General features: G+C 45.8%; 1 protein-coding gene across 7 annotated transcripts in view; it reads right to left on the bottom strand.

Annotated features, from left to right (window-relative positions):
• Positions 1 to 15,977, bottom strand: part of Scaf8 (SR-related CTD associated factor 8) — a 307,179-nt gene that overhangs the window by 184,544 nt on the left and 106,658 nt on the right. For 2 of the 7 annotated variants that reach the window (XR_004113422.1, XR_004113424.1), the window contains exon 21: positions 8,157 to 8,239. The exons of the other annotated variants lie outside the window; for them this stretch is intronic. The gene's annotated coding sequence lies outside the window, so the exon portion shown is untranslated. The remainder of the gene's footprint in view (positions 1 to 8,156; positions 8,240 to 15,977) is intronic. 7 annotated transcript variants of the gene reach the window in all.

Raw genomic sequence — 15,977 nt, 5'->3', positions numbered from 1 at the left:
CAGCTGCCTCAAGCTCCTGCCACCACCATGAGTTCCCTGCCTCCATGGACTTACAGCAAAGGGGAAAGAAATGGATACACCCAACCTTCAATGCTCTCTGTGCTCCATCCTACCTTTGAACCCAATCTGCGATATGGAATCTGATAGAGAAGAAAGCTCCCTCCCAGCCTCTGGATGTTGGGAGAGAGAAGAAAGTGATAGGGTGCTACCTTGGCACAAGGACTCACAGTAAATGCTGTTGGTTGGGACGCAAGCAGAATGGCAAGAAGTTGCCCACTTTGGCCCTGAACTGCTTTCCTCTAAAGCTAATGAAGCATTGGTACCAAACACATCCATACCCTCTGCCCCATGGGAAAACTGCTAATCAAGGTTGAAGTCTACCATTGTCCGGATAGCCTGCAGTACATAATGGAAGGATCCCTTCATTATTAGCAGGGCTTCTCCTTCTCTGACCTTGTCTGGGGGATTCAAAACCCCTACACACGCCTTTACCTGAGGACTGTCATGGAGTCTTAGTCAGAGTACAGGGTCGACTTCCTTTCTCCTGATAAGAACCCATTCAGCTAGCACCTGGGATTCCTCGATGCTTCCCCATGCTCATGAGGCATTTTGGTGCCCTAAAGCCTTCAGCCAAGGACCTTCGCCTACCCTGGATATTCCTTCCCTCAGTCCCCTCACCCCTAAACTATACAAGCCTTTGAACGATCTGATTCCCCATAGCTGGTGTTGGTGTGTCAGTGTGTCCTATTCACCCTGTGAACTTACAGGCCCCATCCTCAAGGGCAGGGAGAACCACACTGCCCCACGTACACACCAACTGCTGACTTGCCTTTTAGAATCTCTAAACCACTGTTCCCGAGGCCCTCCAATCCACGAGGAGGGGAGATGTTAGCCCTACCCTCCACAGCCTTCCTCTGCTAACCACAGAGAGATGTTATTCTCTCTGTGGCCTGCCCCTGCCACCTGCCCTTTGGTCTGTCATTCACTGTCCCCCTCCTGTGCTCGCTTTGGTTCTGCGTTCTACAAGACACAACCAAGACCTTCTATGGATGAAAGACCTCCCACCCCAAACACAAACATACAATCTTGCCAGACTTTTCCTTTAGACAGCCAACTGAGTTTTCTGGTAAAGTGAGGGGAACTTGATTGTTCACTAACAGGCTCATAAACACAGGTGACCTGAACTGTAACAGGATACAATCGGTTCTTAGAGGCGATGGCCATTTTCAGCTGAGAAAATGAAGAATGGTCATCTTAAATAGGATTTCCTGGGAGAAATACAGGAAGTGTTTAGAACTTTCCAGAATAATGTCGTTTTATAAGTGTCCTCAGGGCTAAACACAAGAGCATAGACTATTTCTAACAGTTGGCTTCCTGGTGTCAGACACTGAACACTGAAACCAGGTCAGGATACAATGGACTCACTTCCATTTTTGTTCTCCCGGAATCCCCAAGACTGGCACGCATACAATTCCCTCCCCCCGACTTGTTCCTCTGAAGGGTATACAACACCCACACCAAGAGGCTGGAGAAATGAAAAGTGGCAAATCTACTTAAATATTATGTCTAGCTCTCTGTAGAGATCAAGTGGGCCATAGACTGTTACAGACTAGTAAGAGAAAGGTCAGAGTGACCTGGTCAAGAAAACTAGCTACGATCTCCTTCCTCTTCTGAAGCAGAACCAAGGCCTTCCCTTCAATAGAGCAAACTAAACATTTCGCTATCACCCAGTTCATCTCTCCTGGATCATCCACGGCTCTACCACTGGAGACAAAGACTCTCATGTCTACAGGCAAACACTGCTGACGCTGGACTCTCTCAAGACAGGACCAGTTAATGCATGGGCAAGGGCTGTGGACAGCCATAGGAACGCATTGTGGAAGGGCCTACAGGGGAGGTTATGGTCATGACATACATGATCCTTCAGAACAATGTCTAAATGAGATAACTGTCGCCAGTTCTTGTAACACCATGCTAGGATTTGATGTATACCATCGGCTGCCATCTGCAACAGTCCTGTGAGGAACATTCTGCTCTAGCCTGGCCAGGGGCTGAGGGAAGCCAGACTCAAGACACTGGCGTGGTTTCCAGACTCCTCAAGACAGTGGTGCGGCAGATGTCGCCTTCGAGTTGGAAGCCATGGTCCTCTCGAACGACCTTCGCTCTAAGTTTCAGGTAAAACAGACTTGCTAGTGTTTTCATCCAACAACAAAAATCAACTTTCTTAATTATGTTCAGGAGAATGTCAGTGTTTCCAAATGAAGAAGACAATTAAGCAGAACACAATTTGGAAAAACAGTTGGTGTTGAGAGAGAAAAGGGATCTGTACTAAATGTTCACCGGCACCACAAAGCGAAGCAACAATCACACACTTCTTGGCCTCCTAAAATTAGAAAAGGCAGCTCCTTGTAAATCAATCAATCAATCAATCAAAAAAAAAAAAAACCCACACTCCACGCTCCAGGGTTGCATAGGGATCCTTGACTGAGTTCAAAACTAAGGTTGAGCCATAAAAATTAACTTGGGGTGGAGGTGGAGGTGGGGGGCTGGAGAGATGGCTCAGTGGTTAAGAGCACTGACAGCTCTTCCAGAGGTCCTGAGTTCAATTCCCAGCAACCACATGGTGGCTCACATGGGATCTGATGCCCTCTTCTGATATGCCTGAAGATAGCAACAGTATACTCATATACATAAAATAAATAAATCTTAAAAAAAAAATTAACCCGGGGGCTGGGAAGATGGCTCAGTGGGATAGGCGCTGGTTATGTAAGCATGAGAACCCGGATTCCCAGCACCCGTGTAAAAATCTGGCACGGTGGCCCACGGATCTCTATCCCTAGTGCTGAGGTGTAGGGACAGGCAGCCTACTCAAAACTGTGAGCTGCAATTGTGAAAGACCCTGCCTCAAAACAAAACAAAACAAAACCAAAAACCCACAGTTAACCACTGGCTCCGCAGGCTCCACTCGGACAAGTGCGCATGCGCGCATTCACACACACGGACGCACACATACACATACCCCTACCTAACTAATATCGAAACAGGCAAGTTGTCTATAACGAACACAAAATGGCAGGTACAATGTAGAGAAATGGAGCAGTCAACACAAATTTTTCAGAACCACAAGTGCCCTTGAAATACAAACCTGACGTGGACATGGAGGTGCACCCCTTTAATCCTAGTACTCAGAAGGCAGAGGCTGACAGATCTCTGCGTTTGAAGCCAGCGTAGTCTATACAGTGTGTCCCAGAACACAGAGAAACTAAAACTAAAAACTAAATGAATAAACCACATGCATATGGTGGTGGTGGTCCTGTTTGACTTCAGGTCTTGTGCAGATGCTAAGTACAGAAGAGCATCAAATGCTAAGGGCCCCTCCACAGGAGTGCTTACAGACAAAATGTTGACGGGAAGAACTTCAAAAGTATTTCTCCCATGCAATTACCCTCTCTCATTTACTGGGCAAGTGTCCGAAGTTAGAATCCTCAAGATACAAAACAAAACAAAACACCCCCTTCCAAAAAAAAAAAATCCTATAATATATGTAAATGAAAATGTTATAATGGAATTTATTATTTTGTTTGCTGGTTAATTACTATTTTTAAAATGGAGGCAAAAACAAAAAACAAAACCAAAACCAAAATAAAACAGCAAAACACTTAATTTTTTCTTCTATTAAAAAAAAAAGAAAGATGAAAACATTGGGCAGGGACTGGGGATGTAGCTCACTCTGTGAAGTGTTGACTTAGAATGCATGAAGCCTGGGTTTCAGTTCCCAACACCACGCAAACCAGGCCAAGCCAGGCATGGTAGCCGATACCTGTGATTCCTTAAAAGACGAAATCGTAATTTTTGAAAGATTTAAAGGAGATAGAACAATCTAGTAAGTTCTGTCATGGTGTCAAATGCAACCCACTTGGATCCAAATCCAGCAGAGTGGATGTTAGGAACACAGCGTGGTATCAAGATGGGGGGCCCTCAGCTCGACTCTGCTCAAGCTAGCTGTGTGACCTGAGGAGGTGCACTCTGGGCTCATCTGTGAGGTGAATGCTCTCACCCATTCTCATAGAGCTGTTAGGAAAAGAAAATAAGTTGTAAAGAACCTAGCACAGCAGAGGCTCGGTACATAGCAATGAGCGGTATTATTCTTTAGTGGCACTAACAAACGCAACTCAAAGGGCTGGAAGGATGGCCCAGTGCTGAAGGCTATTCTTGTAGAGGACCTAGCTGCTTACGACCACCTCCAACTCCAGTTCCTGGGGATCCAACAGCCTCTTCTGCACTCTGTGGGTACTTCATGCATGTGATACATGTGTAGGCAAAACAACTATGCACATAAAGTCAAAAAGTGAAAAACACATCACTTGCCAAGCGAGCATGGGGATGAGAGTTCGAATTCCCAGCACCTATGTAGATGACAAGGGGCTATCCTGTGGTCTTTGGCTTGAGGCAGAAAAGGGGGAGTCCAAGAGCAGGCTGGTTGGCCGGACTAGCTAATATGGAGACATCTGGCTTCTCCCTTCCATGATAAGGTGGAAAAATCACTAAGCAAGATAACCCAGCATCACCTCTGGCCCCCACCTGCATGTGCACACACACACACACAAACACACACACACTGACTTTTTTTGTTGTTATTCTTGAGACTGTGCATGTGAGCACGCATCTCACAAAGCAGCCCAGGCTGGCCTTCAAGTTGAGCCCCCCCAAATGCTGAGCTGCAGGAAAACTAACACCGTGCCTTCACGGAAGTTAAGTTTCCTCACGTTCCCAAGGCGTTTTTTAACTCTGTGCTGTTAGCAGGTATCTGCTCTAAATGGCTGGCGTCTTCACTTGGATTTTGGGGGGAGGATGCATGCAGAACTGCCCTGCCCTGCCATCTCACAGCGGTGGCTGTCCTCAGCCCCTGCCCCTCCTCCCATTTTCAGAGCCCAGGCATCTTCCTACCCTAAGAGGATTTGCAAAGCTTCACCCCATATCATCACACAGAGCCCAGTAAGCATGCCTGCCATGGTCTCCTCTCCTTTCTGGGTTAGCAAACGAGAGTTCTCACTCGGGGATCTCTTGGGAGCTCTAATTTCAGCTGTAACACACAAAGTTGCTAAGGCCCGAGATGAACTCCTTCGAGAGTCTCAGACAGCATGTGGCTCCAGCCCCAGTCTCACAGACTGCCGCTCTGTGCGTCCCATCAGCAAGCCAAGCTCTGCCACACTGAAGGATTGCTAGGGCCCCATGGAGATTGTGAGCGCCTGTGGATGAAACCTGCCTGCTAGACACAGGTATGAACCTTACATCAGGTACCACATCAAGGCTCCCCTGGCTCAGGAAGAGCCGTTTAGACTCATCCACCACCCGGCCTTTGAGGACAGTGCTGGCTTTTCTCTACACAAAGCTGCCTCCTTGTTCTGCTCTATGGAGACCCACCAAAGCTTCCACCTCTCGAGTAAACTTCCAAGTAGGCACCTTGTTCTTGCGGCTGGGTTGCTGCAGGAATGGCTTTGTGTCGCCATGCTCCCGGTTTTCAACAATGAATACAAGATGGCAGAGGCCTGGCCTTTCCATGGCGTGCCTCCCACCCACCTCTGACACAGATGCTGACAAATGTTTGGTAACATGTGCTTTCCTGAAGGTCTGGTAAGAGGGAAAAAAAAGAGAGAGCAGCTTTCACTGAGACTCTCTCTCCCATTCAATCCCATTTCCCTGTTTTGTAAGACGCTTAAGAATGAACGCCCACTGCGACTGTGGCTGAGTTCTCCTGGAATCTACTACCTTTATTTAGTCCTCTTTCTTTTCAAAATCTAGTAATGTGAGCGACAGACGCAAAGTGACCTGTGCTTTCCATATTTCAGGTGTTCTCTTGACATTCTCAAGAGCTAGCTGCACAGAGCTGCCATGCGCTGACCAGATATTCCACCAGGGGTAGCAAGCTCAGCTCCAAAGGTAGATTGCTTTTCCCTTACCTAGGTCTTGTAAACAACTCTAATGGAACTCAATGAGTCACAAAGGGGACAGAAGATATGAAAAGCAGTGGGAAGGTTAGCTAAGGACAGGAAGGATGTTGGGGGTGGGCGACAGGGACAAAAGTGGGTAACAGGTGAATTTGAAGTAAATGTATGAAAGCGCCATAACGAAACCCACTGCTGTGCCTAATTAATATCAAACAAATATTTAAATGACCAAAGTTTGAGAAACATTTGTAGTCAGAATTTTACATGTAGAACAGATGTGTGCAGGTGTAATGTCTGAACATGAAACACAGAAAGATAAGGTGGAATAAGGATGCTTCCTTCTGACCCAGCACACAGCCCTTCTCATCAGGCCTGAAGGGGAGGGGAAGGCAGGAAGGGAGAAGAGGGGACCCACCACAGATGCCGCCTCGCTTAGGACTCCCGTGTCATGTTACTTGTACTGGTAAGGACGTGGGCATGCCTGTGCCCTGGGCTTCACCCATTTAACCTGAGTCCTTCACGTGACACTGTAGACATACCTGACCTCTGGCAAGCCACAAGACCCCTTTCATCCTCCCCTTTTCCCAAGTCAGCCTTTGCCATGGCTGGTTAGTCCTAAATGTCCCCAAAGCACACTGCTTCATCCCAGAATAGATAGGCAAATGCAGTCAGTTGCCTGGCTACAGGATCGCCTTGGGACTGCCCCAGAAACTGCTCAGGAGCAAAGATCTGCCTTATTTCCACATGCGCCTGGTCCTCACGTAGCTGTGGAAATGGATGGCTGGATGAATGAACTAACTGTTGGGAAAATAATCTCAAGCTATAATCAAGTTGAAAGTTTAGTAAATTAATAGATACATTTTAAGCTAGAGCTTTCATATACCAGGAAAAAAATGATAGCATAAATTTAAGAAATAACTTCTTCCTTCATAATATATGAGGGAATATAATATAATACTTCCATTCATATTTAATAAAAGCACTGTAAGATTGAAGTTTTAAAAATAAAATTTCAATAAATCTCAATATTAAAAAAAAATCACAAATACCAATTTCAGAGTTGCTGAAATATATTTAAGTATTACTTGAGGCAACTCCCTGAGCTTCTGTAATAGACATATTGATCAAACAAACCTCAATACAACATCAAGCAGAAAACTTAAAATAAGCAGGGAAAGTAGTATTTCATCTACAATAGTCTTATGTACTAAACTTATAAAATGCACAGAATATATAAAGTCCATTATTCATTTGCCCCCTCCCTCATACCCACCCCCTGTCATGTAACTTCTGAGATAATAACATATTCCAGTAAAGTCCATGCTGTCCCCCAACCCCTGGATCATCCGAGCCAACGGACTTGGCCTGGCTCTCTGAATCTCGACTGTTAAGACGGGACGGTCTCTCGGGGAATAGCTCATGGACACAATTTTTAACATCTTGTCTTAGAAATATCAGGCTCTTCAGTTAATGGAGGAGGTACTGGAGTTTTTGGACTTCTGTCTCCTCTAAGGAGTCTGTACCGTCCCTGAAGAAACCCTCCGAGCTCACGCATCCAACAACTGACTGTAGTAAGTCGGGTGTGACATGCACCGGGACAACTGGTTTACCTTACCTACCTAAAGGCCATACCTACAGACAAATCAGATCGTGGGCTTTAAAAACACATTTTAAAAATTTACAACCAGTCCCATTCCTCAAGACCAAATGTAGACTACAAAAGATGGCTCAGCAGGTAAGAGAACTTGTCACCAAGCCTGATGACATGAGTCATCTTTAGGATCCACAGAACACAAAGAACCTGACTCCTCCAGATTGTCCTTGAACTCCAGATAAATGTCCTGGTGGGCGTGAGCCCTCACATGAATACATGTAATTAAGATATTTTTCAAAAAAAAAAAAAAGCTTCAAAATGCTCCTGTGACACACATTGGGCTTCCTTTTAATTACAGAGACCTTGGTGGCAGATTTCTGTTCTATATAAATGGAACCATTATTGCTCTGAATTCTTGAGTTGAACACCATTTCCTTATAATTGACAAGGCAGATTTCTAACATGAAAAAAAATTCACCAGCATATTAAAATATTACCATGAAATCATATATATATATATATATATATATATTTATATCTGTCTCATGTCTTCCATTGAAACCACCACCATTGAATACAGAATAAATAAATAGTAACACATCAACACAACTCACTAAGAAGGGTAGCTGCAGGTGATTACTCCAGAAGAGAATATTGGGCCAGCAGAGGGAAGCTCACTGAATAAGCACAGGAACAACTTCAAAGAAAAAAAAAGGAAAAAGAAAACTTAAGTAATTAGTGGTCATATACCTGTCTTGTTCCTTGATATGGAACCAGGAAAAAAAAAAAACCTGTGGGTTAGTTAGAGAAAACACAAAATAAGGTCTTTTGATCCGTAAGGTGTGAGAATTATTACGGCCTGCACTGCTTGGCGTTTACTTTAGAAAGTTGACGGGATCAGCAGACTGAGTGTTCCCTGGATCCCGGGGTACTTACTGGTCTTCAGGCTTTCTGGGTGCTACCTTGGTGGCCGCACCAGGAGGCTGGTGCTCTCAAACCAATGCACAGAGAAGGGAACTACAAGGACACAAGAATGAAGAGGGGCAGACCGGGTCTCAATCGTCACCAGGTGAAGATGGTGGCACCGGAAGGACCTGAGAGCATCAGCGTGTCCTGTAGGCGTGTTCTGAGCCACTGCCTGTGGTAGCATGCGCTAACTCCCAGGCTCGTCATTTCCACTGCACTCTTCTTACCGAGACCACCAGGCTAGTCCGAGACGGGCATAGCGTGGTTGTCTGTTAAGGGATCCATCGCGATTGTATTCACAACAGCACTATGGTTGGTTCTTAAACATTCATACCAGCAAACGCAGAGAACATTAGAGGAAGGGACTCTCCCGGCGGACACCTCAGACACTAAAGGGACAGGGGTGACAAGCACGTGACTGCGAGGAGGCAGCGAGCCCCTCGCAACTCAGCACGCATGCGTGTGGGAAGAGGTCAATGATCCCATGGAGCTTTATCTGCAGGCACCGGGCTTCGTTTAAGAGTAACTGTGTGTGGAGTGGGAGGAGTAAGCCCTCGGAAATAGTGATAACTGGCTCTAAGGCACCTCCGCAGCCCTGGTCGCCTCCTACGGGGGCACAGTGACCTCTACTGGCAGAGACACAGAGTGCTGATGTGATTTTCCTCCCCTAAACGTGCCAAGCCGACCACAGGCATTCAAGCACAGGACAGAAAGAACCGTCCAGTGCTTCAGCTCAGTCCTGCAGGCAATTCAGACCACTGCCGTAGTTATCGAAGCAGCTACAGAAATATTTTTTGAGGTGTCTCCTGCATAACTGGTTTCCACAGGCACCAACCACGGAAGGAAAGAGTACATCAAAATGTGTTGCAACTCCCCAAGGCCACGACTTGGTAGCCCACTTTCTCGTGAACGTCTGTTTTCCTGTTTCGGTTAAAGCTTTGGACTTTCCCTTTATTTCCTAACAGTTGCCAGAAATAAACTGTAGACATTTTCAAGTTTATATATCGTAACTTGGGATAATTAAATTTAACCTGGACATGAAAAAAAAAAAAATGTCAAAACACATACCTCACCCCAAGGGTCCCGAAGCGCCACCATGTAACCATGGGAACACATGTGGGCCAGAGACTTTGCGTGTGTGAGTCCGTGTACAAGTGTACAAGAACCGATGAGGGTATTCTTAAATCTCACGGGCTGAAATGACTTCCTTAGTAACTTTGTTTTTATAAATTTCTACTGCAGAGAACGAAGTAGTAAAGAATTCAGAAAGACACCTGTTGGTGATGTATATATTAAAAGCCCAACCTGATACCAGAGAAATAACAGCTTCCTTTAACCCTCCCTCCTTTTTTCTTTGTTCTTTTGTTTTTGTCATACATAATAAAAATAAGCGCAGGCTGGTGAGTCCACCTCTCCACAGAGAACAGACACAGCTTGGGCTGGAGAGATGGCTCAACCGTTAGAGACCAGACTCACTTCCTAAAGTGTCAGAAAAGACGCACAGTCTCCCTCAGTACAGAGCTTACTGAGAGGAATAGGGAACTTTGTCAATACTTCAGCTTTCGTTATTCCTGTTTGCTACTATGCTTGTATTTGCTGCTGCATTTAAAAGACAGGACCAGGGACCCAAGGGCAAATCGAACACCATCCTTGATCCAAGGCACTGGCAGCAGAATGCTTTAAACAACTCTCCCTTAAAACACAGAAGTTTTTCATCAGTAATGTAAGGTTTTTCAGGGTTCTATCTCCCTCAGACAACATCATCTGCATCTGAAGCACCACTCTCCCCTTCTTTTAGACCAGCGGTTCTCAACCTGTGAGTCGAGAGCCCTTTGGAGATCGGAGACCCTTTCCCAGGGGTCACTTAAAAAACACAGATGTTTATATCACGACTCAAAACAATAGCAAAATTACGGTTATAAAACAGCAATGGAATGGTTTTATGGCTGGGGTCACCGCAGCAAGAGGATGAGACAGGAAATTACAATGTCTGGGAGCCCAGAACGCCAATACAGCTGACATGGATCACCAGTACGAATACTGTACTCCATTTGCAGGAGAGAGTTCTCAACAACTCAAAGCAGTTAATGGCGGGATGTAGACCAGTTAGCAGAATGGGGCTTAACATGTGTGATTCCCTGGGGGTGAGTCCCAGCATCACAGAGAACCAGACGTGCCTCACCCCAGTAATCCCAGCTCTGGGGAGGTGAAGGCAGAAGGCTTGCTGTAGGTTCAAGTGAGGAGACTGCTCTGCCTCCCAGCCTCCTACCCTACTCTGAGCTTACAGGTTCGTGCCCTCCTTACACAAAGCCAAAGCCGACACCAGAAGAGCGACTTTCTACAAAGTCAACTCCAACCTTTGGAAAGAGTTCTGGGTTTTGAGTGAAAAACTCCTACACTAATTCCGATACCTTTGCCACACGACAAAAGACATCCAGGAATATGGTAATCTTTAAGCTCTGCTTAAACCGCTCCTGAGATCGAGAAAAACAGGAAGCGACTAAAACAATCTCTAGGACATTTGGTCAAAGGGATTTTGGTTAACCAGAGAGTGGAATTTCATGGCAGCTTCACAAAGCGATTGCACTCTTGGTGTGTGGTGGAAGCATCCAGATAGATGTGTGCAGTCCCTGAAACAAACGTTGAGGCTGGCCCACTGGTTACTAACTCATAGCTTACGGTACTGCATGAACTGTATACAATGAGCATCTAGTGAGACAAATGACACAACACATTCTGAGGACTATGGGGGTTAGATCAGTGGACAAGACAGCTTGCTCTGCAAGGGTAACGATGTGAGTTCAAATCCTAAGCAACTACATTAAAAAAAATTAAAAATAAATAAATAATAAATAAACCTTCCTGGGCTATACTTGCCCTGTGACTCCAGAGTATAGGGAGACAAGAGGATCTAGAGAGCTTGCTGGCTAGACAGTGTAGCTGAAAGGATAAGAGAGCCTGTCTCAAAGTAAAAAGGTGGACAGCCACAGAGGAAGGCAGGCACCTGATGCCCTACTGTGGGCTCCAGATGTGTATTCATGACAAGTGCACCATGCAAGCATGCAGGACACCAAGTATCATGGGAGTGTGCAGTAGGCTGCGTCTTTCTGAATGACCAAAGGGGAAGAAAGGCGCTATAAGATTGTTGTGAGAGGTTCTCAAGACAAAATGTTTCCTATCTGTGGAGATTTCTGCTGCAAACACTAAAAAGCCTGGCTGTGACAGACACTACTTGGCATGCGATACTACAAGAACCAATTATTGGTGTTGGTCCTCAAGATATAGAAATGGCTGGCAAAATCTGTGCTTAGGATAGAATTCTTCATGAAGTGGAAGAAGGTAAGGAGGAAGGAAAAAAGGAAGGAAGAAAGGAAGGAAGGAAGGAAGGAAGGAAGGAAGGAAGGAGGGGAGGGAGGGGGAAGAAAAGAAGGAAGGAAGAGAGGGAAGGAAGGAGGGAGGGAGAGAAGGAGAGAGGGAGGGAGGGAGAGGGAAGGAAAGACATCAAGACCATTACAGTTGAGAACTGTACATAAAAGCTTTTGGAACATTATCAGGATTCAAACAATACTTTTTTTTTTCTTTCAAAAGCATTCAGACAGAAGCTACACTATCCAGGATGAAGCTCTACTGGAGCTGAATGGAACTGGAGCAAGAAAGCAAAACCAGAGCAGAATGGAGCTGAGGACCCCCAGAGGGGCTGGGCCAGAGAGAACAAAGCTCAGCAAGCTTAGTGAATAAGCCATGAAATAAGTACCACACGTCATCTATATCCATCCATGTATCCACCTATCTATGCATCCATCAAACCATCCATCTATTCATCCATCAAACCACCCATCTATCCATCCATCAATCCATCTCCTACCCATCCATCAACCCATCTACTCATCCATGCATCCATCACACCATCCATCCACTCACCCATCCATCTATCCATCCATCCATTTATTCATCCATCTACCCATTAACCCACCCATCCATCTATTGATCCATCCATTCAGTCAACCATCCATCCACCTATCATCTACTTATCATCAATCTATATCTATCATCTACTGATCTATCATCTATACATTTATTCCACCATCTCCTTACCTACCTATCAGTCATCTGTCAGCCTGCCTCTCAGGTAGGAAAGTAAAGTCCACTATGTGAGGAAGGAAGACAAGGAGAGGCATGGAGACAGGAGAGGTTAATGGAAAGTGATGTGAATAAAAATGTCTTTGTGAACCTTCTCACTATAAACGGCTTATACTACAATTTAAAAATGAAGTAGATTTTCCTTGGAACAGCTTTTTTGAAGACATTCTCAGGAGTAACCATGAAAGAGGGAGGGAGCCAGGGCCCTTAGTGGCACTTAGGAGTGGTGAAGATGCACCAGAAAACCTGAGTGTTCTATCTTGCGCCTGCTCAGCCCACTTACTCTGTGCTTGTGCAATGCAGTGCTACGTACTTTGCTATGTCAAGATGTGTGTGTGTGTGTGTGACAGAGAGAGAGAGAGAGAGAGAGAGAGAGAGAGAGGAGAGGGAGGAGAGGGAGGGAGGGAGGAAGGGAGGGGGAGAGGGCAAGAGACAGAGAGAGACAGAGAACTTGAAAAGAGATGAGAGAGAACACATGTAACTTTTAAAATCTACCCAAACGGTACCAGGGTTGGACTAATTTGGAACCCAATAGAAGACAGTAGGGAAGAGAGAGGCACCTGGACCTATTATGTCAATAATCCTCTTTTAACACTGAGGACAATTTTATAATTCAGAAGGTTTGTGGCTGTAATTGTCCCCAGGTCAAGTGTCCTGCCCACTTAAAGACTGCTCATTTGGGGTTGAGGGTTAAAACTCTTGACCTTCTCATCTTTTGAGGGAGCTAGTCACACGATCATAGAGTGCTTGGCCCCCATGAGCACATACCAAAATCAAAACCTTGCACAAGTGAGCTGGTGGCAAAGCTGGTAGAAACGGTAAAGGAGGAGGGATGGAAACAGTGGCCAGGGGTGGTGGCAGTGCCAAGAGTCCCAGCTGCTCGGGAGGCCGAGGCTTCTGTCCAGGTATGCAGGGATACACTACACAACAGGGCAGGGGAAGGAAATAGTAAAAACCTGTATAAAAATCAGCTAGTCAGGAATAATCCCAGCTCTCAGAAGAGGCAGGGAGATGGAAAGGGAACTCCAGAGAAGCTCACAGCAAAACACTCAAAAAGCAAACAGAAAAACAACAAAACTGTAGCACACTTCAAAGGATACTGTGTACATTGCTTCCAGTATGATAAAACATGCAATGCATGCAATGCCTACACAGGCCACAAGAGGGCGCCAGATGCCCTGGAGCTGGGAGTTACAGGGGATTGTTAGCAGCCAAACACTTAAACTGGGGCTGGGTAGTGCACTTGTCTAACCACAGCACCCAGGAGGAATGAGGCTACAGGCAGTCTCTGAGTTCAAGGCCAACCTGATCTACAGAGCAGGTTTCAGAACAGGGAGGGCTACACTGAGAAACCCTATTTTGAAACACCCCCACTTAAAAAAGAAAGGGCACTACTAGGAACTGAACTTGGTCTTTTGAAAGAACAGCAAGAGCTGTAAGCATTGAGCTATACCCCCAGCCTCACCATTTTTTATTTCTGGTCAGGGTCTCATGTAGCCCAGGCTGGCCTTGAACTTCTGACCCTCCTGCCTCTCCCGTGTGTTCCAGGGTACAGTGTGCACCATGGTGTTCCAGTCTCTAGTGACTGTATTTATTTCACCCAGTAGGCAATGCTATTTCTGGAATACTCTAATGACAGGAATTTCAGGATCTTCTTTCTCATTTAGAAACTTCAATCAAGTATTTTGTGTCACAGGCTTAAGCTAATTCTTGTCCTTATTAGATTCAACGAAACCTCTTATTTTTTCATTAAAACACACAGCTCAGCTGTACAGAAAACCAGCAAGCCACCTGCACTAGGGTTTGATATAGACCCAGTGTGCTTTAAGAGGGAGTCCAGGAACCCTATTAACCACCAAACATCTTTACGTTTCTTTTTAAAAAGGTAAAAGGCGATCTATATTAAAAATCACATCGGCAGAGGTGAGGCCAGGGCAAATCCCTGGGAGAGCTTTTTCAGGCAGGAGACAGGCAACACAGTTGTTACCTCCAGACAGTCTCTCAAACAGAACCCATTCCTGGTTTACAGAGTTATCTGAATGCAGGGTAGTGGATCGCTTCCTTCTGCCTTTGGGTCTCTCTCTCTCTCTCTCCCTCTCTTTCTCTCTCTCTCTCTCTCTCTCTCTCTCTCTCTCTCTCTCTCTCTCTCTCTCTCTCTCTCTCTCTCTCTCTCTCTCTCTCTCTCTCTCTCTGTAGACAGCAGGCTTCCCCTCACAGATGTTGATAATGTGGGCACGTTACAAAGAGGCACTTTAGTTTCGATGCTACCAAGAAACCAGGAATGGGCAGTATCATGCCCTACCGACTGTATAGTTCAGTCGGGAGTTACTGTCTCTGGGACCCATTCCTAGCCCAACTAAAATGACTGTAAGTTCATGGTTACTTAATTTGTCAGTTAAATAAGTAGGGAAATGGTGAGAGTCTGAACTTTCATTTTACAACCAACCAAAGGCCAAGAAGCTAAGGGGGAGCCAAGGAGTAATTATAGTCTGTAACATCCCTGCCTGCACACTGTAGGACTCCTCCTGCCATTCCTAGATAGTGATGCGGAACTGTAGTTCTCGCTTTGACCTTCTTTAAAGAGCTGGCAATGGCTTAAAAATGCATTCAGTGGACTCGGTGGTCACCACAGCATCCCCTCAGAAGGTGTGAGGATTATTGCAAGGGAGTTCTGAATGGGCAGTGCAGACCCAAGTAGACGTCTCTCAGCTCTTCCAACTGGTTGATATTAGTTCTGTTACGGAGGATGAACGTGGCCAACACTGCAGGCTGGCCTGTTTGTATTCAACTCTTGGAGTAAGGGCCTAGGCTGTGTAGTTTACTATGCAACAAGAACTAACTGCATTGTAAGAAACTCGAGGCTGGGAAGAAATGACTCAGTGGTTTTGTAAAAGTGCTTGCTATGCAAGCGAGAAGACCCAAGTTCAAATCCCTAGGACCCACATAAAAGCTAGATGTACAGTTGAAGATCCTGTCATCTCAGCCCCCTAAGAGGAACCATATGTAGGAAATGGGAGAAACAGATCCTGCCTCAAACAGGGGGAAAGGCATATGAGGGGGCACGCCCATGCAGCTTCTCGTGGATGTGCATGCACACACATGCTGAATAAAACATAGGACAAACTCCACTTTAAATACCAGCAGATCTAATATTCTTCAGGGTCCACTTGAGAACTGAGATGCTCCAACTACAAAAGAAGCTGGTAACACCGGGCAGTGGTGGTGCACGCCTTTAATCCCAGCACTTGGGAGGCAGAGGCGGGCGCATTTCTGAGTTCGAGGCCAGCCTGGTCTACAGAGTGAGTTCCAGGACAGCCAGGGCTACACAG

This window comes from Mastomys coucha, unplaced genomic scaffold (genome assembly GCF_008632895.1).
Source record: "Mastomys coucha isolate ucsf_1 unplaced genomic scaffold, UCSF_Mcou_1 pScaffold5, whole genome shotgun sequence".
Taxonomy (NCBI): Eukaryota; Metazoa; Chordata; class Mammalia; order Rodentia; family Muridae; genus Mastomys; species Mastomys coucha.
The sequence above is the reverse complement of the archived record's forward strand: the minus strand, read 5'-3'. Positions and strand labels throughout refer to the sequence as shown.